At 47.6% G+C, this 23,570-nt stretch overlaps 1 protein-coding gene and 1 long non-coding RNA gene across 3 annotated transcripts in view; one reads left to right on the top strand and one right to left on the bottom strand.

Moving 5' to 3' along the window:
• Grid1 (glutamate ionotropic receptor delta type subunit 1) overlaps positions 1–23,570 on the top strand; it is a 731,151-nt gene that overhangs the window by 56,880 nt on the left and 650,701 nt on the right. The gene's annotated exons all lie outside the window — the stretch shown is intronic.
• On the bottom strand, positions 11,531–16,189 carry LOC131919730 (uncharacterized). The gene is made up of 3 exons (XR_009381404.1): positions 16,078–16,189; positions 15,363–15,542; positions 11,531–11,849 (listed from the first exon to the last, which is right to left on the bottom strand). It is a non-coding gene; the product is annotated as an uncharacterized LOC131919730 (long non-coding RNA).

Consider the following 23,570-nt stretch of genomic DNA (forward strand, 5'->3'; position numbering starts at 1 on the left):
TCCTCTTGCTGAGTCAGATCCCTGTCATGTGTGGGATGTACTAAGTCCTACGTAGTGCTACGTACTACTTAGCTCTACTCATGTGGTGCTTTGTCTAATGAATAGAAGATTCCTTTCTTTTGCATCTAGTTTTGAAAGACTTATTTTTATTATTTAAATTACGTGTCTGTGTGTAAGTGTAGGCATGTGAGTGCGGGTGTCCCAGAGGCCAGAGGAGTTGGATCTTCCAGGAATTGGAGTTAAAGGCGGTTGTGAGTCACCTGCCATGGGTGCTGGGAACTGAACTCAGGTTCTCTTCCAGAGCAGTGCATGCTCTTAACTGCTGAGCCATCTCTAGCCCCCTTTACTTCTAAGATCCATCATGAAACATTTTTATGCAGTCAGAGGAGCAGTTTGGCTGGTAAAGACTGAGCATCTCCAGTCCGGAGTTCTGAAATCTGAGCTGCTCCACGATCTGAAAGTTCTCAGGTCCAGTATGATGCCACAAGCAGAAAGTTCCTGCTGTGAAGCTGTGTGATGCACAGAACTGTGAAAAAGAACAAAACCTTCTTCAGGCCGTGTGGCCTGTATATTGTGTTTATGAAACATACATGGATTTGGTGTTGAGTTTTGGCACAAGATGTCTCATTATATACCTGCAGATTCTCCAAAATCCCACTCTGAGGCACCTCTTGTCCCAACTGTTTCAGATTAGGGCACTAATGTCTTCAATGTATGTTCATATATCCATCATCTGGATTTGACAGTTGTCCACATTTTTGCCATATGTCTGCTCCATCTACTTTTGGTTTTGAAATATAAAGTAAATTGCAGACACCATGACATCTCACTCCTAAATACTATAGTCCAACCATGTTACTGTCTATGATCTTAGCCACTCATTGAAAGAAGGGTGATTGCATTATCGAGAGAGTGAGAGAATTCATTCACATAACCATGACTACAGTTCGTTGTGATAATTGTTTATTATTAGTTGTTTTAATCTCTTGATGCACCTCATTTATATATTAAACTATTATAGATACATGTAAGTAGGGAAAATATGGTACCTACAATGTCTGGTACTCTGTAGCTTCTAACATCTAGTGGAGGTAGTAGCAGATTTCTCTTGGCTAAGGAAGAACTAGTGTGCTTAATAGGCCCTAGGTTTGAAGATACATTTGGAGATTTTCGTAACTATCAAGATCATAATAATAATAATAATAATAATAATAATAATAATAATAATAATTTCTTAGCCTAATCTAACACCATTCATATTCACATTTGACTAGTTGCCCCCAGATATATCTTCTGATTAATTGGTTCAAGTTAGGATGCAGCACAGGACAACATTTTGTTGTCCTTATTAGGTGAGTGTGTGTCAGAATCATATGCACACATACATACCACCTGGAGGTCCTGCTAGTATGCAATGATTTGGGCCTGAAATTCTGCTTTCCCAACAACTTCTTCTTCTTCTTCTTTTTTTTTTTTTTTTTTGGTTTTTCGAGACAGGGTTTCTCTGTGTAGCTTTGCGCCTTTCCTGGAACTCACTCTGTAGCCCAGGCTGGCCTTGGACTCACAGAGATCTGCCTGCCTCTGCCTCCCAAGTGCTGGGATTAAAGGCATGTGCCACCACCACCCAGCAAAGAAAGTTCTTTTTTTTTTTTTTTTTTTTGGTTTTTTGAGACAGGGTTTCTCTGTGTAGCTTTGTGCCTTTCCTGGAACTAACTACTTCTAAAGTGACATTACAGGTGGTGGGTCATTGAATGGGCTTTGAGTGGCCAAGGTCTAGAACAATCTCTTCATTGTACTTCTTTTAAAATTGTTACGTGCTTGGTATGCCTGTGTGTGTGCATGTTTTGCACATATGTGGATACGTGTGTGTGTGTGTGTGTGTGTGTGTGTGTGTGTGTGTGTGTAGACACTCATGTACTCATCATGTCAGGAATCACTTCTAATCACTCTTCTACCTTATTCAATGAGGCAGGCTCTCTTAAGCCTGGAGCTCATGGATATGGCCATCTCACTAACCAGCTTGCTCTGGGGGTCCACGGTCTCTGCCTTCTGAGTGCTGGAATTACAGACAGGCTGCCACACCCACCTGACATTTATGTGAATTCTGAGGATTTAAACTCCAGTCCTTCTGCTTGGGTGGCAAGCAAGGGGGCTATCTCCAGACCCTTCCACAGTCTCCTGTCTCCCTCCTTTTCTGCATCGGTGAGCTGATGGCGAAAGGCACTGCTTCTCTCTTGTCCCGTTGTCTGGGTCACTTGTCTTGTAGGATCTGCCACCTGCTGGATCTAGCCATTTGTTTCCCATTTTGTCCTTCAGCCCATTCCTTTACCCCCTATTGTCTGTAATCCCGGAGCTGGGCCAGGAGGGAAGTGTAAACTAGATGTTTGTGGTGTGAACTTGTAACTGGGGTACTGTGTGTTCTGTAGTTTACATTGAAAACTTGCAGCTTGATTTATGGCTGGACACCAAACTTCCATTCAGAGCTGTGCCCCTTGTGCACTTGGACTAGGCAAGTGCCATGCTGGCGGTGAGCATTTACATTTCCAGAGGTGAGGGAGGAATCCCCTGGCTGCACTGGGTCCTTAAAGTGGTATTAGAAGTTCTTTTGCTCACAAAAGGCACCACAGACAGCTTCTCTCTGCCTCTAGAGACATTAGAGTTGTCCTTCATCCCTCTTTCTATTTTTTACCCTCCTCACTCCCTGTGACAGCCCTGCTGGGTGAGGATCATTACCTCTTCCTGCCCTGCACCCTTGCATGAAGTAAGTCCCATGGAGGAACTGCTCACTGTGTACAGGATTCACCTGCCAGGCTGGGTCATGTCCTGCAGAAACTCCACCTGGGCATGGCCTCGATCATGCACAAGGGTGAGGAGGACAGCTAGGGTAGAGAAATGGAGCTGTGCTGGGGAGACTCTACTGTCAGGAGCAGGAAGTGGAATGGGGTGGAAACGGTGACCTGGGAGACAGGCACTGAAACATGGCTTGCAGCTGAGCCCATTTTGGAGGTAAGAATATATATATATAGCCTTAGAGGCTTCTTGAGCTACAAAATCATGCAAGACCCGAGGAATAGGTTTATTTCTCTTGGATAAGAATAGTTGCTACCCAAGGGCTGTGAATATCTGCCCTCCTAACAGTTCCAAGGTCTGAAGGAGGACGAGTTGCTATTATCAATGACGGTTCAACTTGTGGAAACTTTGGTCCTAGTGACTCAGACAAATAGTGTGCAGAGGAAGAGCCGCATGTGTTGGCTGTCTCTTTCCAAGGCCTCGGGGCTCTCTGCTATCCATTTCCTTGCAAGGGTCAGGTATAAGATTGGAATGGTATGTTGTGCCTGGGGCTTCCCTGCCTGGATGGTGAGCCCCCTGTTGAGTGGGTTCAGGATTGGGTAAGAGTGAGCCTGCTCCCCCCTTTAGAGTTTGCCGAGCTGAAGAGAAGAGCACATGTGTGCAGGCTCAGGGGAAAGAAAACGCTGTATAATTTGATATCTTTTTTTCTATGCCGTGGCTTAGCCACACACCATTAGCGCAACAGGAAGGCAAATGAACGGAAATGAACGGTGTCGGTAGCGGAGAGAGATGGATGGAGACGATTGAGTTTGGACATTTCAACCTGAAGCAGAAAGTTGAAAGCTACCCTGAGCGAGGATCTGTCAGGATCCCTCCCCCACCTCCAGATTCAGAAGCATCTGGGTCACAGGCCAGAGTTACCTCCGAGCTTGCCTATTACCTGTGACTTGGTCTCCATGGTGACTAGGCCAGCTGTCTCTTTTCTTCGAGGTAGGCTGTTTTATTTCTCAAATAAAGATTTCTTCCCTTACTCTTCTTGAGAGTGTGGGAGGAGGACCTTTGAGGCCTGCATATGGCTGGTCCATCCTGAATGGATGGTGATGAGGGGAGCTGGTGTGGCATACTCTCTCCTCTCCTGCCGTCCATTGCTCAGCTGCAGCAGCCCCAGACCAATCAGCAGGCATGTGGGAGAAGTGGAATTTGAGCCTCCATAACTGCAGCTGCTCCGCCTCCTGCACTGTTCCTGATGCTATGGGGTCTGTCTTCTCTAATCTTCTCCCCTGGCTATGGTTCTCTGGGGATCTAAGCCTGTTCTCCATGTAGGGCTAGTGCCGCTCCATTAGGGTGGAGCCCAGTTCCTTCTGTCCCCTGATAACTACAGCTTCATTCAAAAGTGTTTGGTGGCTCGGTTGGGACTTTGAGAAGGCTGGGTTGTGTGGCGTCAAAGGCAGGACCAAGCTGAGATGGTGGGGGCTCTCAGGATGCCACACAGCGGTCCCCCGCTGGGGCATGAATTCCAAGAACCCCAGTCGATGCCTAAACCTATAGATACCACCAAACTCTGTGCTGTGTTCCATCTTATGCATACGCACCTACAACAAAATTCAGTTTATAATTTAGACACTGTAAGATTAGCAACAACTAAAGCTTGTAAAATTACAGCTATATACTGTAATAAAAGTTATATGAATGAAGTATCTCTTTTTCTGAAAATATTCTTTTCCCCCCCTTTTTTCGGCACTCAGAGTGGAGACAAGGGCCACAATGCTGGCAAATGTGTTGGGGAGTCTTGGGGCCGTGGTGGCAGAGTTTGTAGGAGGTATAGGGAGGAAGGGGAGGAAACCAGCTCCAGACTCAGTCCTGAACGATGGGGAGTTTTCTAGGGAGGTGAGGAGAGCATCTGTGCCATCTCAGAAGACACACACCGCCCAGGCGGAACGGACCCCACTGAGCCCCAAGTTTCGGCTGAGAACGGCCAAGGGCTGCCCACGACCCATGGTCCCAGTGTGCAGTTTCTACAGCTCATTGACACACACCAGTGAGGCTGACCACACAGCCATTGCTTACGTAACACCCCAAAATGCAGTTCCACCAGAATGGAAGTGACAGAGCGGACCCCATGGTTCTATTTTAATTCTGCAAAATCCCTTCCAGTTCTTGGTCCATGGGCATATTTTTAATCAAAGCACAACTACAGTTTTGGTTAACGGCTTTCTTTATTATACTGTAAACATTTTTCACTGTTGCTACATGGTTTCCGTAATTATCATTTCAATGGCTGCATAAATTGGCCATTAAGTTGATGTTCTCTAATTTTCTTAAGCATCCCTTTTCATGAGAGGTTCAGCTTGTCTTCCGGTTCTGGGTGTTATAAGCCACACAGTGACGAACATCTCCTTAAAGTAGCCCTTTCTAACTAATGAATGATTTTCTTAGAAAACCTGAGATGCCTGGGTCGAGAGCTCTTTTTTTGGGGGGGGGCGGTCCTTGGAATAGTAACTACAAATTGTTTTCAAAAAGGGTCATTTGGATCTGAGTGTGTGCGAGAAGATGAGTTTTATGATAACTCAACCTGCATTCAGTGATTCAATGCTTCATTACAAACCTTTTCTTTTCTTTGTTCCTTCCTTTCTTTTCTTCTTTTTCTGTTTTGGCTATTGTAGTAGATGTGAAATGATTTCCTATTTCATTTCTAGACAAATGGAGCCTTTTCCTCTGTGTGTCACCCCATAGGTGGATGTTCTGTTCAGCCCATTCATCTGGTGGCATCTTGAAGCTTTTTAAAAATAACCGTTCATGCAAGCTTCTTACACCACAGAGTTAGCAACACTCAGCGGCCACTTTGCTACAAATGTTTCTCCTAGACTATTTTAATTTTAGCTACCTTGTTTGTTTCTTTTCCACAAAGCTTTTGTGCTTTTTTTCAAAAACAGTTTTTGAGACAGAATCTCACTATGTAGTCTAGACTGGCCTTGAACTTGGGATCCTCGTGTCTGCCCCTGCTGGGTGCTGGGATTCTGGGCCTGCACTACCACGCCCAGCAGTTTGGAACTTCTGATAGTATTGAATCAGTTATCTTTTTATTTATATTTTTTTTTTGCCAGTACGTTACTTGAAAAGATGTCACTCTCTTTAAAGAAGTGAGAAATATTTTTCCTATTGCTTGCTATTTGATGTATCTGTTTGACCCTTTTATCTCTCTAGAGTTTATTTTTCAGTGTGTGATTGTACAGTGTGTGTCTGAATTAATCACGTTTCCTCAAAACTACCAGCATAATTAATTTATTAATCAGGAATTCCTCTCCCCATTGTTTTGCTGATGGCTACTTCTAATACATTCAATTCTTGGTGTAATTAAGTCTATTTCTGGATTTCAAAATTCTGATCCTTATGTCTATTTTTGTGCGAGTTCTCCAGTACCTTGATTATTATTGCTTTATGATATTTTTATCTACTTCCCTCACATTTCTTTTCCTTTCCAGAATTTTAGCTAATTTTCTCATCTGTTTATTTTCAAAATTATTTTAGAATAATTTTGTTTAATTCCTTAAAGAAATCATTTCGAGATTTTTGAGTGGGATTGAATTAAATTTGTAAATTAACTTTTGGGAAAATTGTCATCTTTATAACATGCAGTCTTACCATCTGGGAACAGTTATTCTCTCTATTTATTCAAAGCATCTTTTATAACTCCCTATTAAAGTTTAGTGGTTTATGTAGGTCACGCACAGCTCTAGCAATGCTCACTCCTAAGTGCTGGCACTCCTTGCTGCTTCTTTAAGTGAGGTCCTTGTTCATTCCCCTACATCCACAGTACAAGGTAAGTGTTCCTTAATATTCGAAGTCTGAAGTGCTCCGAAGATTTTTTTTTTTGCATACAGACATCAAGATATCACAAGTGGAAAACTCGACATCATGCAACTTTACTTCATGCACAAAATTATTAAAGATGCCATGTGAAATGACTTTCAGTCTAATGTGTATGTGGTACATACGGATCATAAATAGATTTTACGTTGAGACTTGGATCCCATTCTCAAGTTATCTCATTATATATAGATGCAAAGATTCCAAGTCCAATAAAAATCCAAATTCTGAAACTCTACTGATAATGGCTATTCAATCTGCCTGTGAGAGAATAATTAATTTTTAAAATTACATTTTTATTTATCATATAACCAAAATAGCAATGGCAACTGCAGCATTAAAAAGAAAACCGAAGGGCTGCCTGCCACCTCCCCGCTTTAATAAGGGAAAAGGTTTAATTTCTCTGTGGTCCCTTCTAGAACTTGTCTGCTAGCAGATGATGGGCACGCTGCAACCACAGTGGCAATCCGTTTAATAACCTACAGTTTCTCTTATGCCATATGGTAATCATTCTTCCTCTTACCGCAGAGTTTTTTGTTTATGGCCTCATTTAGTGATGACCTAGGTGTAGTTGGTTGTTTTTTCTCTTTTGGAGAGCCCGCCACCCAGCTTCTAAATAAATCACACATGGACGCTTATTCTTAATTATAAATGCTCTGCCTTAGCTTGGCTTATTTCTTGCCAGCTTCACTTAACTTTAAATTATCCCATCTACCTTTTGTCTCTGGGCTTTTTCCTTTTCTTACTTCTGTATAACTTACTTTCACTCTTACTGGCGGTGTGGCTGACCTCTAGCGTCCTCCTTTCCTTGTTCTCTTGCTCTTTCTTCTTTTTTCTTCCTCCCAGATTTCTCCTCCTATTTATTCTCTCTGCCTGCCAGCCCCGCCTATCCTTTCTCCTGCCTCACTATTGGCCGTTCTGCTCTTTATTAGACCATCAGGTGTTTTAGACAGGCAAAGTAACACAGCTTCACAGAGTTAAACAAATGCAACATAAAAGAATGTAACATACCGTTGTACCATTGAACAGATGTTCCACAGCATAAACAAATGTAACACATCTTAAAATAATATTCTACAACAGCTAGGGGCACAGAATGCTGGTTCCCAGGCCTTCTAAGGCATGCATGAAGCTATTAGAGATGGGCTGTGGCTGGCAGCCACTGTGTGGAGCCTCTGTGATGAACTCAGGACTGGTAGAGCAGGGTGCTTCCCAGCAGGAGTTGCCAGAACTGAACACAACCCAGCTCCTCCAACCTCCCTGGCAGTGGGAGGAACAGGGAGGCGGGCACAGCTTCTGCAGGAGATATGGGCAAGGTAGATTTTGGCTCCATTGGTTGGAAGCTGTCCTCTATGGTGCAGAGGAACACAGTGCCTTCTGGTACCACAGCTCCCTCCTCACCAGAGTGACAGACAGGACAACAAAGTCCTTTTAAAGTGCTTGGGTTCTGGCCACAGTGAAGGGTGAAAAGTTCTGCCTTCAGCCACCTGGCTTTGACTCTCAGGAGATCTTTTTCTGCTCCTCCCCAGAGCTGCACAGGGATCTTCCCGGTTTTCCCCAGTGATTCCCCGCGTGATCCACCTATGCTACTGCACCAGCTCTCACGGTCCCCTGCCTCAAAACAGCTTTATTCACAACTGGGATCATTTGCTAATGTGTTCTCTCATCTACTAATTCATTTTAGTTGACTTTTGAATATTTGACATTATTGACTTAAATTTTTCATTCGTCTTTGTCATTCAGTCAGTTTTCATTTGATTAGGGCAATAGCCCCAAGACCGAAGAGGTCTTCGTTGGTAAGAATGGCTTGGGGACAGTGCCTGGGCCAGAGCAAGCCCTGGTGGTGGCTGTGGAGTGTCTTTTGCCCTCCTGCTCTGTGCAGTCCAGATAACACATCGGTCCCCAGCCAGCGCCCCTCAGGTCAGCACCTGGGAACCCCGAGGCTGGGGCTGGAAATCACAGATTGCTTTGTGGAAAATACAAATGGGTTTTGCTCTGAGCACTGATTTGGGCTTTTGTTTGAAGTGTAATATACAGAATAATAATAAAAGACAAAAGTCTTTAACATGTAAATGGCCCTGTTGGGCAGAGCCAAGTAATCAAATCCAACAGCTCCTCTTTCTGTCTGCCCTGATCCCCAAGGCATTGCTGGATGAGAAGTGCTTCTGGGGCTGGTTAATGAGCTGCTGGGTGCCCTGGGGACAGGGAGGGGACTGCTCCTTCCCCACTGGCTTTGGTGTTTGTGGCCCCACCCCCACCCCGGGGCGCCGCAGAGAGACCCTGCAGGGTGGGCAGGGAAGGAAGGGAGTGGTGGCACATTGTAGGCAGAGTCAGGCTCCAGGAGGCCATTGGCCTGTTGGCTGGGAGGAAGTAATGCACGCACAGTTGGCAGACTGGACAGAGCTCTGTCTGGGTGTCACATAATAGGTAGGGCCAGTGAGGAGGAGGGTCTGCCTCGGTCTCGGCTCTTTGAGGGCTGTGGGTTTTTGGAGCCTTCAATCCTTCGTGCCCCACGGGATTGAGAACCACATCCAGCTCATTGCTATTCCATAGATGATAAAATACATCAGTAAATGATCACAGTTGTGGGTAAAACTAATTCAGGGCAGGAGACCGTGAGAACTGGGGCAAGCGGTAGGGGGGCCCATCCGTCTGTTCCCGTCCACCTTTTAATTCCCAACTCCCCCCACCCTCACACACCTGGTCACGCTCAAGTGCTCCCACAGACATGCTCCTGCTCACTTCCATTCATCTCCCCACACCAGCCCTCACTACCACCAGGCTGTACACACACACACACACACACACACACACACACACACACACACACACGGAGGTTTGTTCCTGAGGACAGGGAGGAAGTGGGTGGAGGGAGGACTGATACCTAGGTTCCTCTCCAGTCCCAGGGGAGGAGATCTCTGTTTGCTCTTATGACTCCTAGGAGTTGCCCCCGGGGCAGCTGCTTCTCAGAGCTGTCAATTGGAGTTTACCAACAAATGCCAAGGAGCTGCTGTTCCTGAGATCTGAGGCTTTCTGCTGGGGATTGTGTTGCTTCCCTGGGGCAGGTGGCTGCAGGGTGATGCCGGAGTCTATTCTCTCTGTCACTCTGCTCCAGCTTTGCTCATCTTGGCTGCTGTCACTCCTGAGAACTCTTAAATGGAGCTTGTGGATGAGCAGAGAACTTTCAGGCACCAGGAGCCGTGTGTGTGTGTGTGTGTGTGTGTGTGTGTGTGTGTGTGTGTGTGTGTGTGTGCGCGCGCGCGCGCGCGCGCGCGCGCGTGCGCACAGAGGTGGGGGTTGGGGATGGAGAATGTGGAACCTCTTTTGTTCCTCCCTGTGTTCAGGGCCCTGTCCAGCATAGGCCTACCTGGTCCACTTGGCTCTGCCTGTCAGCTAGGAAGGATTTCCCTGATATCAGGGCTGCATGTTGCTGCCACTTGTAATGGTCCTAGGCCTTGGTCTGGAGCTGTGCCTGTGTCTGGGGCATAGGATGGGGTACTGGTGTTTACTGAGTGGTTCCTTTATTGATGGGGTGGGTGTGGCCCTCATTCCTGTAATTCTTCTGACCTTGTATGGGACAGACACTACAGCAGAACCCCAGCGCTGTGAACCATGGGCAGCTGGAATAAGTACAGAAGCACTGTGGATGGATGGCAGCCCTTGCCCAGGAACAGCTAAAAAGTTGGGGGTTCACTGGGGAGATCAAAGGCTTTGTGGGATGGGATGGGCATGGCTTTGGGGGAGTCCCACAAGCCTTCTACTGAGTCTTTTTTTGGAAATAGCTCCCCTTTCCCCCTGGTCCCTGGCTTCCCCTCCTCCAGTAGCTTCTGAAAGTTGGAGGTCTGTGTATTTTGCCTGCTGTGCTGTGGATCTGGGGTTGCTCTGCACTCAGCTACCTACCATTCCACTACTAGTTGGCTTCACTCTTGGGCCTCATGCTATGGCCTAGAGTGGCCTCACTCCAGATGAGCCCTATAGCCCTGGGAGCAGAGTGGCAGTGACTCCCGTGATGTATGTAGCTGTCCTGTGACATGAGACTGTCTGTGCCTGGGACCCACTTCAGGTCCTCCAGTGGAGCCTTGCAGGGACTGAGAACCTGCCGGAATCACCATCCTTCTCTGGGGTGTTTCCTCTCTGGCCTGGGCTTCAGGACAGTATGAACTGAGGCAAGTCTCTTGCCTGTGAAAGTGCATGTTCATCAGCAGAAAAGAAGCCTCTCCATAACCCAGCCAGCCTCTCCCCATTTTCCAGCACTGCCATTCAGTTCACTTCTATCTGTCTGTCTGTCTGTCTGTCTGTCTGTCTGTCTGTCTGTATCTATCTATCTATCTATCTATCTATCTATCTATCTATCTATCTATCATCTATCTATCAGTTTTCTATTTGCACTGCTGTTTTGCCTGTGTAAGGGTGTCACATACTCTGGAACTGGAGTTACAGACAGTTGTGAGCTGCCGTGTGGGTACTGGGAATTGAACCTAGATCCTCTGGAAAAATAGCCAGTGCTTTTAACTGCTTAGCCATCTTTCCAGTCCCCTTCCCCTGAAATTTATCACTTTTCTTTTTGAGATAGGGTTTCTCTGTGTAGTCTTTCTCTGTGTAGCTGTCCTGGAACTCACTCTGTAGATCAGGCTGGCCTGGAACTCACAGAGATCCACCTGCCTCTGCCTCCCAAGTGCTGGGATCAAAGGCGTGCTCTGCCGCCGCCACCACCACCACCACCTAGTTAGTTCACTTCTTTTTGTGGGCATAGAGAGTTATATTAATCAGGACTCTTGGTTGTAAGTGACAGAAATCCAGGCTAAACTGGTTTAAGTAAAAAGAGATTTTTTTTTTAAAAGATTTATTTATTTATTATGTCTATAGTGTTCTGCCTGCATACTTTGCCTGCAGGCCAGAAGAGGGCATCAGATCTCATTATAGATGGTTGTGAGCCACCATGTGGTTGCTGGGAATTGAACTCAGGACCTTTAGAAGAATAGCCAGTGCTCTTAACCGCTGAGCCATCTCTCCAGCCCCATTTTTTTTTTAAAGCTTGCTTTTCAAGGATACATCTAGCTTCAAGCACGTCTGGATCTCACAGTTTCTATGATCATAAGGCCTGTTGTTCCTGTTTTCTCTCTCTGGTTCCTTCTGTGTTATTCTTCCCTTCTCTCCTCAGTCTGCTTCCCCCAGAGGAATGCTTTTCCTGCCTGGTGACAAACATGACCATAGATGTTAGGCTCCTGCCCTCACTCTGGCACCTGCGCAGCTTGGGGTCTTGTGTCTTACATCATCAGCGGGCGCTGGCGACTATGTACCTGCATTAAAAAAGCCTGACGCGGACCCCCACCCTCTCTCTGTGTTCTGTCTCTGTTCCCTCTCTGCTCTCCACTCTGCTCCCTCCCCCCAGGCCTGGCTCCTCTTTTTCTCTTCCCCCCTTTCCCTCCTCATAAAGCTCTAAAACTAGCACTGGGTTCTGTCGTGATTGTGACCTTTCCACGAGGCCGTTTATCATAACTATCAATAGTGACCTCCATCTCTTCTGCTCTTTGGTGTCTGGTCTTAGCATGAGTGAGGGTCCCTCCCTGGGAAACTCCAGCAAAGCTCAGTGACACTGTTGGGGCCAGGGTGGGTCACCAGCTCATCCCTGAGTCAGTCATGGTGTGTGGGATGTTTCAGTTGGACTGGGCCTCCTCTGGAGGGCAGTGCCCAGTGGATTTGAGGTAGGCAGACAGGAGACTATGCAGAAGGAAGTGAGGTGGGGGAGAGGGTAGGCTAGAGAGAGTGTGGCTTGGGAAGTAGGGAACTGGAACGATCAGAACCATTTTAAAAGATGAAACCAGCAGCCATCAGGAGAGTGGGCAGGCCATGGGATGTGTCATCGGAGGCCTGAGGAAGTAGAGTGAAAATGGCCTGTGCTGACCTGCTAAGGAAGCAAGTGAAACCTGTGGATGGTCCAGCTCACTGATGCTCTGATATTAATAATTGACAACTAGGAAGGTGATATAAGTGATAATACTGTCCCATGGAACTTCCTGTCTGTTTCTTATGACTGGCTGATGCTCCTGGGCTGGAGATATTGCTTGGTCTTCAGAGATGAGGACCCTGTGGGCCCCCTGCGTTTTCCCCAGGCATCACTGTGGGGAGTCACCAGTTATCCTCTTGACCTTGAATGACAGAAGTCTCCTGAACCCATTCCTCAAGCTATGCATTTTGGTTCAGGTAGACTCTTAGAGTAAGAGCTGTGGGAGGTGGAACAGTGGTCTCTACATAGACCATTGTCCACACTAAAGCTTGGGCAGACACAGATGAGGGAGTCTCACTGCTGAGCAGGAAGTAGCTGAGTTCTGGGAGATGTAGCTTTGCTTGCTTGCATTCTCTCAGAGTAGTGGTCCTGCAATGCCTGTTGTGCCCATGAGGCTGGGCTCAGTTGCTAGCTGTTCCTAGGGAAGGCCTTGGCCATACACTCGAGGGAAATTATGGATACCCACTGCTAGATGGAGCTTCTTTATCTGGAAGTTTGTGCCTTGCTGTTTGGGGTTTGGGGGGTAATGGTTATGGTGAAGTGTGAGCAGGAGCCTGATGACTGAGGTACCATGTTTCAGAGACTCTAACATAGTTAAGTTGCTCTTCTTCCAGAAGCACGCAGGAGGGCCTGTGGTAGTTCAACAGGACTTTTTGGCTTCCATAAAGTTCCATTTTGTTTGAGTCAATTGAAGACCAACGTTTTAGTGTGGATGTTGAACACATTCTAGAATAATAGCAAGAACGCTTTGTCTTGCCTGTGGACGCAGCATTAATGTCTTTAAGTGCACATTGCAAGAGGAATCCTGTACATTTGTGTGCAATACAGATGACAGAGCTATTGTGAGCCTTGTAATGTCGACCTGGAAAACTGGCCTCTCTTCAGCTTCCCGAGCTCTTTCCCAGTGGCTGTTCTTGTTGAGGGAGTAACTTTGCAGGAGACGTGGGAGTCTCTTGGCAGTCTCTTGGCATTTGCCACAGAACTTGGCTGTGGATTGGCAAGCAGGTGCATCAGTGGTGAGTGGTAAGGATCCCTGCCCTTACTTTTGAGCACATACTTAGATTCTGCCATATGGCTTGGCCTTTGGCAGAGCATCTTTGGGCTGCGGTGAGCACAGCCACAGGTGCCTTTTTCTAGAGGAGGTGATAGAATGACTCAGAGATGGGCACTTTTGGTGGAGGCAGAAAGTTGCGGGGCTGAGCTGCCGCCATGTGAGATGGAAGAGGAGGAGGCGACCATTATTGATGAAGGAGGATTGTCTGGGGTTTGTGGGCATGTCATCTGTGGGTCCTCATTGTAGCCACCTTCAGCTTGCATGGCTAGGAGACCTGAGAAAATCTGAGGACGGTACAAGCTCAGAGCTGAAAGCACACAGCTCAGCGTTAAACTGACTACTGAGATGCCATCCAGTTCGGGAAAGCTAAGCTGTTAAAGCGTCGGGTGATGCTAGAAAGTCATGGCAGACACCAGATACAGCCAGGCTGTTGTGTGCAAACCAGGGCTCTGAGGAGGGGTTGGCCAGCTGTCTTCTGTAGCCTGCTAGTCCAGCTGGCCATAGTTGGCAGGAAGCAAGGAGCCCAAACTCATACACAGTTCTTCTTGGTTCTGGCACTTGTGGCAAGCAGCCAGGGGTCCCTTTCCCTTTTCCTCTCTGTCCTAAAGGTACTTGGTAAAGCAGCTGTAGCAGCCCCTATAAATTGAGTGGTAAGTTCCTGGGGCCAGGCACAAGGCTTTCACCTGATCGCCCTTTGTTTGGGGTAGCCCCCAACTCTCAATTTGACATGAGATTATCAATGACTTGACCCAGAGGAGTGTCCAGACCTTCAGAGAAATGGTGGGAGATGAGTTGACCATTGTCACTTATGTTTTTCATATGTCAAGTCCTCTTTTCCCTGGATCTTTCTTTCCCATTTTTACATCTACCACATGCCCCATGGAGCCTCCCACGCTCAGCCCCTCCAGCAACTTCCATACCCCTAGACTTTCTTCTTGCATCCTTCTGGATCTCATCTTTCCAGCTTTTTAAGTCCTCCACTGTGTAGCCTTCTGGCCCCCGGAAGGAGTGGTCACTGTCACTTTCTTTTATGCCCTCATAGCACAGCCAGAAGTCAGGTATCTGTCTTCCCTACCAGCCCCTGGGGCTCCCAAGAGTCCCAATAGCATGGCTTGCAGGAATAAGCATCACATGGCCATATCTGTGTCCTGGGGCCTGGGACCTGGCCAGAGCCCAAGCAATGGAGGCTAAATCCCCGTTGATGACTGAAAGCCCTAGTTTCTGCCCTATGTGTGTCCCTCAGTCCCTCCCCAAGCCCAGTGGCAAGTGTCAGTGCCTGCGTGAAGATCATTAGGTTCTCCTCAAGGGCAGCTATCATTGTTATAGTCACATTTCAGAGGGGCCAGAGGTTTAGAAGTGGTTAAGTCTCTCATGCCCAGGGCCAGTACCTGGCAGGGTCCCGGTGCCTGGCAGGTTGTGGTTTTGGTTCCACTCTGCCTCTATGTGACCCAGTGCCGCCGGGATCTCAACCACATGCTGAGGGGTGAGCCTGTCTTCCCTGGAGAAGCTCTTCCTGGAGGGACTGCGTCGAATTCTCACCTACATTCCCCTGGCCTCACTCACAGGAGAAAGTGTGGAGGAAGTGTCTGAAGCCTATGATGTTTTCCCTAGTTTTAGTGACAAAAACGAGCAAGGAAAACATACCGGAACCTGGAGTCTTCTTCCGCTGCTGGACTCATGGCATCCGCCTCATTTATAGCCACAGCCACCTGAACTGGAGGATGCTGGTTACTCCCCATGGCATCATTTCCAAATCTTTGATTAGGGCCTGATTTCTAGGCTGCTTCGGGCTGATGGTCCAGGCTCTTCTTCATACTTTTTTTCCTGTTATGGAGGGGAATAAATCTCTCTACCCTGTAGGCTTGTGGTAAGATCCAAGAGGAGCCTGTATCTATACTTAAAATATCTGTTTCCTCACTGGGTGACTGTATATATACCTCTATATTCCCATACCTTATCTAGGCACCTGCCTTCCTATTATTTATTTAGCTAGATCCATCCCTAAGCCATACCTTACATCTATATTTATACTCATGCTTATATCTATATCTCATCTGTACCTACACCCATTCTAACAGCTATACTTATATCTATTTCTACATCTCCCTCATACCTATTCCTATACCTACACATCATCTGTACCTATGGCTATATCTAATCTACCTTTCACCAACACCTACACCTACTGCTTTACCAGCTTAGCTCAGAATGGAGCCTGGTACTCCGGAACCACTGAGCAGGTGTAGTTGATACACGATCACTCTGACGGAAGGCCAAGTGTGTGGGCGGCATTGGTCTCTGTTAAGCCGGCTGAGGCCATGCCATGCTGCCCATCTGTGCTGACTACCCTCTGGCTTACCCTCAGCCTGACCTACAGATGACATGGCACAGGTTTCATGTGTCGTTGGTCATGTCTGAGGGGTCTGGATCTGGTTACTTAGGTGGCCTGTCGATCAGAAGCTGACCCCTTTGTTTTGTGACACGCAGTGGCTCAAGTCTCCTGGCTGCATCCCTTTGTGGGTCATTAAGGATGTCACATTGAGTTTAGGGAAGCATGTCACCACAGGGGTTCACTGTGAACATCACATGCATGGTGATCCAGGGTATGCCATCCAGGAACTCCCCTGCTGGCAGCTGGAGACAGGCAGAGCAAGATGGTGTCTGGCCTGCATGTTGTGAGCTTTGAGCCACTCTTGTTAGCTGAGGTCAGCAGCGCCTTGCTTTAGCAAAGCGGGGCCTCGTTAGGTTGTAGAGTCTCTCATTGCTGGTGTGGGGCGGGTGGGTGGGGTGAACTAGGGGCATCCTGGACGTTCCCCTTGGCCTAGGGAGGAACAGAGGCAAAGGCCTTTGACCACCGGGAGTACACTGCTGCTTTCTTCTCCGGCCTCCAAGTCTCCACAGAGGGAGGACTGCTGATGCTGACGGGTGGTCTCTAAAGCCATCTGAGCAACCTGAGACCTTGAAGCATTTACAAGCAGGGCACTGTTGCACTGCATTGCCACCATGTCACAATAGGTTCTGAGCCTGTGCCACCTACACTGCAGGTATGGGGAGAGCTAAGGCCAAGTGACCACGGGCCCTTTCCTTCCCCATCGACTCCTGCCTGTCTGGGCCTTCTTTGCCATCTCGTATCCACCGCCTCCCTGTGATGTCATCTATGGCCTGCCTTTAGATGCTGACCCAGCGTGTGGGCACCTGGCAGCAGCTGCCATCCTGACTTCCCTCAGGGTCTGCCCTGGCTGGGCACTCACTTGGCCTTTCTCCCTACCCTGACTGCTATGCTTAGAGCCCATGAGCAAGGGGCCATGTGCTTGTCACATGTGCTTCCTCTGAATGGGCCTTGATGTGGGATGGCGCTTGGAGGCCTTTTGGGCCTCTGTCTGGGAGCTGGCAGAAGACAGGCTGGCTCCGCATTGCCAAGACTACTCTAACTCAGCAGTGGTGACAGTGGGTGCTGTTTTGTGAGCAGGTGCTCCAGTTTGTGCAGAGGAGCATCTCCAGTCTCCTTAGCTTGGAGACAGAACTCCCATATTCCTGTTAGCTTCAGTGAAGCAGAGCCTCATGGGAGGTGGCTAAGCTCCCGGTAGGTCCTCTATCTAGAATGGGAGATGTGGCAGTGATCAGATGGGGTGGGCTCCATGTGCAGATACAGATGTAAGCATGCCATTGTATGCACCAATGTGTGCACACATACACATGGACTTTTCTGTGAGGACAGGTGTATGTATATAGGCATGTGTGTGAGGGTAGGTCTCTGTATTTTGTGTGAGCAAATGTGTGTATGTGGGTGCAGGTGTGTGGGAGCAGTTGTATGTGCAAGTGTATGTGAAAGGGCAGATGTAGGCAGAGACAGGTAAGTATGAAGGCAGGTGTCTGAAAGGTGTGTGTGTGTGTGTGTGTGTGTGTGTGTGTGTGTGTGTGGTGTGTGGTGTGTGGTGTGTGGTGTGTGTGTGGTGTGCCACATAGGCAAATTGTAAAGCCATAGCATCTCCTGAACCACTTTCCTTCTTAGTAAGCCTGTCCCATTGAACTCTGCTCAGCTCCCCTCCAGCTCGACAATGGGATATGCTTTGGTCCCTTCTACATGTCATAATCTGAGCAGAGTAAAAGCCCTGGGCCCAGGGTGCTTGAGTCCTCCTCTGCCCCCTCCTCTCCTTGTGAGAAAGCATAGCATAAAGTCAGGGAAAGATGACTGCTTATGAGCCACAGAGGGTCCCGTAATAGAACTCTGTGGTTCCTAGAAGAAACAAGCCCAGCTAACATCTCCACTTAAACTGCTATTCTTACATCTCTGAGACAATATATTTTTGTTACTCAAGCTACTTGGTTGATGGCATTCTGTTGGAGCACCCTGCTAAATTTAAAATTCTCTGTGTATGTGTGTTATTTGCATGTGTGTGTGTGTGTGTGTGCACATGCATGTGCATATTATGGTGTACATGTGGAGTTGGTTCCCTTCTTCCACCTTTATATGGGTTCTGGCAATCAAATCTAGTTTACCAGCAACTTTACCAGCTGAACAATCTCACCGGCCCCCAAACGTTGTTGTTGTTGTAAAGACTACGATCCATTCTCTTGTCTGGTCACTGAAGTTGGTATTCATTTAGCTTGTGTTCAGCTAATGTTCTGAAAGATACTTCCTTGAATGTCATGAACTAAAAGCAACAACAACAAATAATAGTAATAAGGAAAACAAAATAGAGCCCCAAATCTCTTCCAGTCTTTGCAGCTTGACTCTGTTGGGAACCTCCTCAACACTTCCAGCTTCACTGAGCCCAGGGATCAGCCATGGTTGAAAGCTCAGGGTCTTCTCCGATAGTTTCTGGCCATGCGTTAGACCTCATGCCAAACTTTGATTTCTGAGTTCCCTAGCACAAGTGGATGGTTTTGAGTATCCCAGTTCCTCAGTGATGCTTGCCCAACTTTCTTCCCAGGCCTCAGGAAGTTTACATTGCACCCAGTTCTTCTGTCCAGGTATGTATGAGTTAGTTTTCTTGCACTGTTTCCAGGGATGCTTGCTCCATCTAAATTCCAGGGTAGCCCTCAGGTAGACAGTAACAGACAGTTTTTTGTTCATGACAATTTATCACTATGCAGTCCAGGATGGACTTATGACCCCCTGCTCCTTCAGTCTCTGCTCACTCTAGAATAGGGATGCGTGTCTCACAAAACATACATAGGGTGTCGCTATTGTTTTCCTTTCTTGGTTTTGGAGACAGAGTCTCTTTATATAGCTTTGGCTGTCCTGGAACTCTCTATATAGAGGCTGTCTTCCAATTCACAGAGATCTGCCTACCTCTGTCTTCTGAGTGCTGGAATTAAGGGTGTGTGCCCCCACACCTGGCCCAGGATGTCACTACTTGAAGACATCACAGTGCTGGTGGCAGGAGCCAGAGAGATCAAAAGTGAGTAAAAAGTGTTATAGTGATTTCCTAGTATTTAAAAATTGTTCCTTTCTTGATTAACTGTTGTATTATCATTCTATGACTGTGTCAAAATTCCTGAGAAAAATCAACTTATAAGGCAGAAGGATTTATTTTTCTCATGGTTTCAGAGGGTTCAGTTTATGATTATTGACCCAATAACTTTTGGGACTATGGGGAGCGGTGCATCGTGGTGGAGGTGCATTGGGAGGAAGCCGCAAAGAAGCAGGGGCCATAATCCCCATATCCCCTCCAGTGACCCCAGCAATGACCTAACACACACTAAGTAAGTCCCACCTCCTGAAGGCACTTCTCCTCAAGGCTCTACCACCTCCTCAAGGCACTGTCATCTCCTCAAGGCTCTACCACCTTCTCAAGGCCCTACCACCTCCTCAAGGCACTATCACCTCCTCAAGGCTCTACCACCTCCTCAAGGCCCTACCATCTCCTCAAGGCTCTACCACCTCCTCAAGACCCTACCATCTCCTCAAGGCCCTACCACCTCCTCAAGGCTCTACCACCTCCTCAAGACCCTACCACCTTCTCAAGGCTCTACCACCTCCTCAAGACCCTACCACCTTCTCAAGGCTCTACCACCTCCTCAAGACCCTACCACCTTCTCAAGGCCCTACCACCTCCTCAAAACTCTACCGTCTCCTCAAGGCCCTACCACCTCCTCAAGGCACTATCATCTCCTCAAGGCCCTACCACCTCCTCAAGGCACTGTCATCTCCTCAAGGCTCTACCACCTCCTCAAGACCCTACCATCTCCTCAAGGCCCTACCACCTCCTCAAGGCTCTACCACCTCCTCAAGACCCTACCACCTTCTCAAGGCCCTACCACCTCCTCAAAGCTCTACCGTCTCCTCAAGGTCCTACCATCTCCTCAAGGCTCTACTACCTCCTCAAAGGCTCTTCCACCTCAAGGCACTATCATCTCCTCAAGGCTCTACCACCTCCTCAAGGCTCTACCACCTCAAGGCACTATCATCTCCTCAAGGCTCTACCACCTCCTCAAGGCTCTACCACCTGTCAGTAGAACCACAGGCTGGTGACCAAACCTTCACACATGGCCTTGGCGGGGAACACTCAGCTTCCAAACCATAACAGGTGCTTTTGTGGTGTCTGCAGACCTTTGGTAGTGTTTCAGAATTCCTACAAAGTTTGGCTTTGGCAGTTTCTTCTTTGCTTTAAAAATGTTTGGAGAGGAACTCTTGAGGCTGGCTGCACTGCCATTTTGTTCCACCTTCGTTTTGAAGAGATACTGTCACTGAGTCTAAAATCTTGGTTGATACTTTTTTCTCTTGTGGCACCCTTGAAGACGTTGCTTCATTCTCTTTCTTTTGCATTTTTTTCATCTCTGGTGAGGAATTTGCTATGCTTCTTATCTTCTTTCTTTTGAACACAGCCTGGTTTAAGTCTCTGGCTGCCTTTAAGATGTTTGCCTTTATCTTGTGATGTGCTTCTCGTGTTTCTTCTGGGTGAAGTTTCTTGAGATCTTAGGATCTGTGTGTTTACAGTGTTGATCTAATTTGCAACTTTTAATACATTATTTCTTTAAGTATTTCCCTCTTTTTTCACCCCCTTTCACTGTGTTTCTAGTTACGTAGATGTTGGGGTACTGGAATTATCCCTGGGTTCACTACTATTATACCCCCCCGCCCCATCTTTTTAAGAACTGTTTCATTTTGGGCAGTTTCTTTTCCCATGTGTTCAAGTTTGTGAATTTTCCTTTCTGCCTGGTCTACCCTGACACTCTTGTCTCACACATTCTCATTTTCATGTGTTGCAGCTGGCCTTTCATCTTCTTTTAAAATCTCATGTTGTTGCCTCAATCTGCAGCACAGGACATGGTGTAAAGGCTGCTTTAATAGGCTTAGCTGCCAGTTCTGACATCTGTGTAGATGTCAGTTCAACTCTGCTAGATTTTCCCTTCCTATGGATAATACTTCTCCTGATTCTTAACATGCCAAGTGGCTTTGACTGGATTCTCGACAACGAGACAGACACCTCCGTATTCCTAGAAGTACTCCAGCTTTATTCTGGGCCATGCTTACCTGGGAACAGTTAGGCCTTTGTGTCTTGCGTTCACTCTTTGTCAGGAAGTAGAGTTGCTGCAGAGGCATGATCTCTCTGTGTGCTCCATCTAGCTAATAGCCTGGGAACTGAGAGGTTCCTCAGTCTGGCTGGAAACTGACACTGTTCTGTGCCCTGTGTGAGTGCCAGATGCCAGCCCCTCAAATATTTTTAAAAAGCATTTTATATTTACTTCTTTGTGTGCATGCGTGAATGTGTACCATACCACAGATTTGGAGGCAAGAGGACAAGCTCCAGGAATGAGTTCCCTCTCTTCACCATCTGGGTTCCAGGTTGGGGAGCAAGCCCCTCCACTGTGGAGCCATCACGTTAGCTGTCCTTCAGATGCTTTAGATTATTAACACTCTGGATTTGGATTTCTCCTAACCCTGCAGCAGACTTGAATGGGACCTTCTAAAAATGACCAGGTCTCTCTCTGGGTGCGTTTCTTTTTTGCTCTGCCCAATAATGACCACCTTGGCTTCCCTAAGGTCTTACTGCCAATCTTTAACCCAGGCACTTTTCCCGATCCTCCCCTTTGGTCTTCCTTTGTGATGACAGAAACTCTTTTCTAATTGATTAACTGGTTAATTAGTATGCTTTAGTTAACATACAAAATCAAACAATGGGTTTCACTCTATTTTCCTACATATGACACTGGACTTTTCTCATACTCACCCTGTTCCCCCAACTGTAAAATCTCTCTTTTGAGATAGTCCTTCTGCTTTTATGTTGTATGTGAGGTGTGTGTGTGTGTGTGTGTGTGTGTGTGTGTGTGTGTGTGTGTGTGTGTGTAGGGCACAGCCTGATCTCAACAACGAGGAGAAAGCCACTAGTGTCTAGTGTTGGCTGAGGAGAAAGGGTGTGGGTTCTTCTCTCCCAGCAGGTGTGAGGACAGGAGGATTTATAGTGAACAAGGTTTAGTGCAGTCAAGGTGTCACGGTCCTAAAGGAGCCAAGAATACCCCCCCCATATGTGTGTGTATATCTGTGTTTGTGTGTGTCTATGTATGATGAGGTGTGTGTATGACTGGGTTTCTGCATGGTCCATCAGGAGCATGACGGATGCTATCAATTGAGTCTGTTCATCAGGGCTCTGCCTGTTCCAACCTTCCAGATATCTTGGAGGAAGTGAAAAGTTCAAACAACTTCCAGCAGTGGGCAGTCCCCAGTTTCAAGTGTTGTGAGCCATTGATCTAGTAATGCCCTTGCAAGTGCTCATTTTCAGTTCTGGAAGCTGCCGTCCACACTAGTGCAGGGACTTGTCCAAGTTGGATGTAACTTAGCTTGAATTTAAACCCATGTTTTCTGCAAACCCTGATATTTCTAACATGCACCGTTATATTTTCTTATCTTTTTAGAGTTTGTCACTAGCCCCATGTGGAAGCCAGCAGGGGTGCTGGTGTCTTCCAGTTGATCCCTGACCTCTGTGCAGGCCTGGCTGCTGTGAGCTGTGTCCTCTCAATGCTGGTGTAGGTTGGCCCATGTTGGAGTAACAGCCAACCTGCTGTGCTGAGATTTCTTGCTTGGGCTGCATGTCTCCCAGAGGCTGTTGGTCATGTGGTCTGCACATTACAGGCATCTTCTCACTCTAGAAAGAGGTGATGCGCAGCTACTGTTGGAATCCTGGTGCTGCTGCTGCTCGGAGGGGGATAGAGCTGCAGAGCAAACATTAGCTCTGACACTCCTGTTTACAACAAATGGCATCCTAGCTGCTTCCACAACACCGGCCAGTACAGGTTACCTGCCAGGCCTGTCTCAGTGGCCTTGAGGGAGTCCTTTGGGCCCGGGTGCCGGTAGCAGTATCAATGAACACTGAGCTTTCCTGTCAGCGATGGCTTTCAGGGCTTTATGTGTGGCCCAGTGTGAGGGAGTTGGGACTGTACAGTGGAGACGGTCCCTGCCTACTTCTCCCGGAGCTCACTGTCTGATGGAGGGACAGTCATAATACCAGAGGGGGTACCTCCGCATGATTGGACTGTGTGTGACACAGCAAGAGCAGGGCTGTGGGACTGCACCAGAGCAGTGACTCATTCTGCCTGAGGAGAATTGCAGAGGCCCCCTCCACCCCCTCTCCCGCCCCCCACTGCCCTCCGCAGTTCCAGCTCAAAGATGAGAAATCCCCAGTGAGCAACAAGAAAGGAGGGAGGGGATGCTGCTGTCTGGGGAACAGATGTGTACAGGCACAGAGACCCAGAGCAGCTGCTGGGGGCTTACAAATGGCTTGTGTGTCTTCAGCCCTGGGGACCTGTGGGCCTGTATCAGGAAGGAGGGTGCTAGGAAGGGTGGGAGGGAGAGTAAGGCTTTCTTCCCCACGGGCAGAATGTCACATCCCTTTGTCTCTCTTGCTGTCC

This window comes from Peromyscus eremicus, chromosome 9 (genome assembly GCF_949786415.1).
Source record: "Peromyscus eremicus chromosome 9, PerEre_H2_v1, whole genome shotgun sequence".
In the NCBI taxonomy this organism is placed as follows: Eukaryota; Metazoa; Chordata; class Mammalia; order Rodentia; family Cricetidae; genus Peromyscus; species Peromyscus eremicus.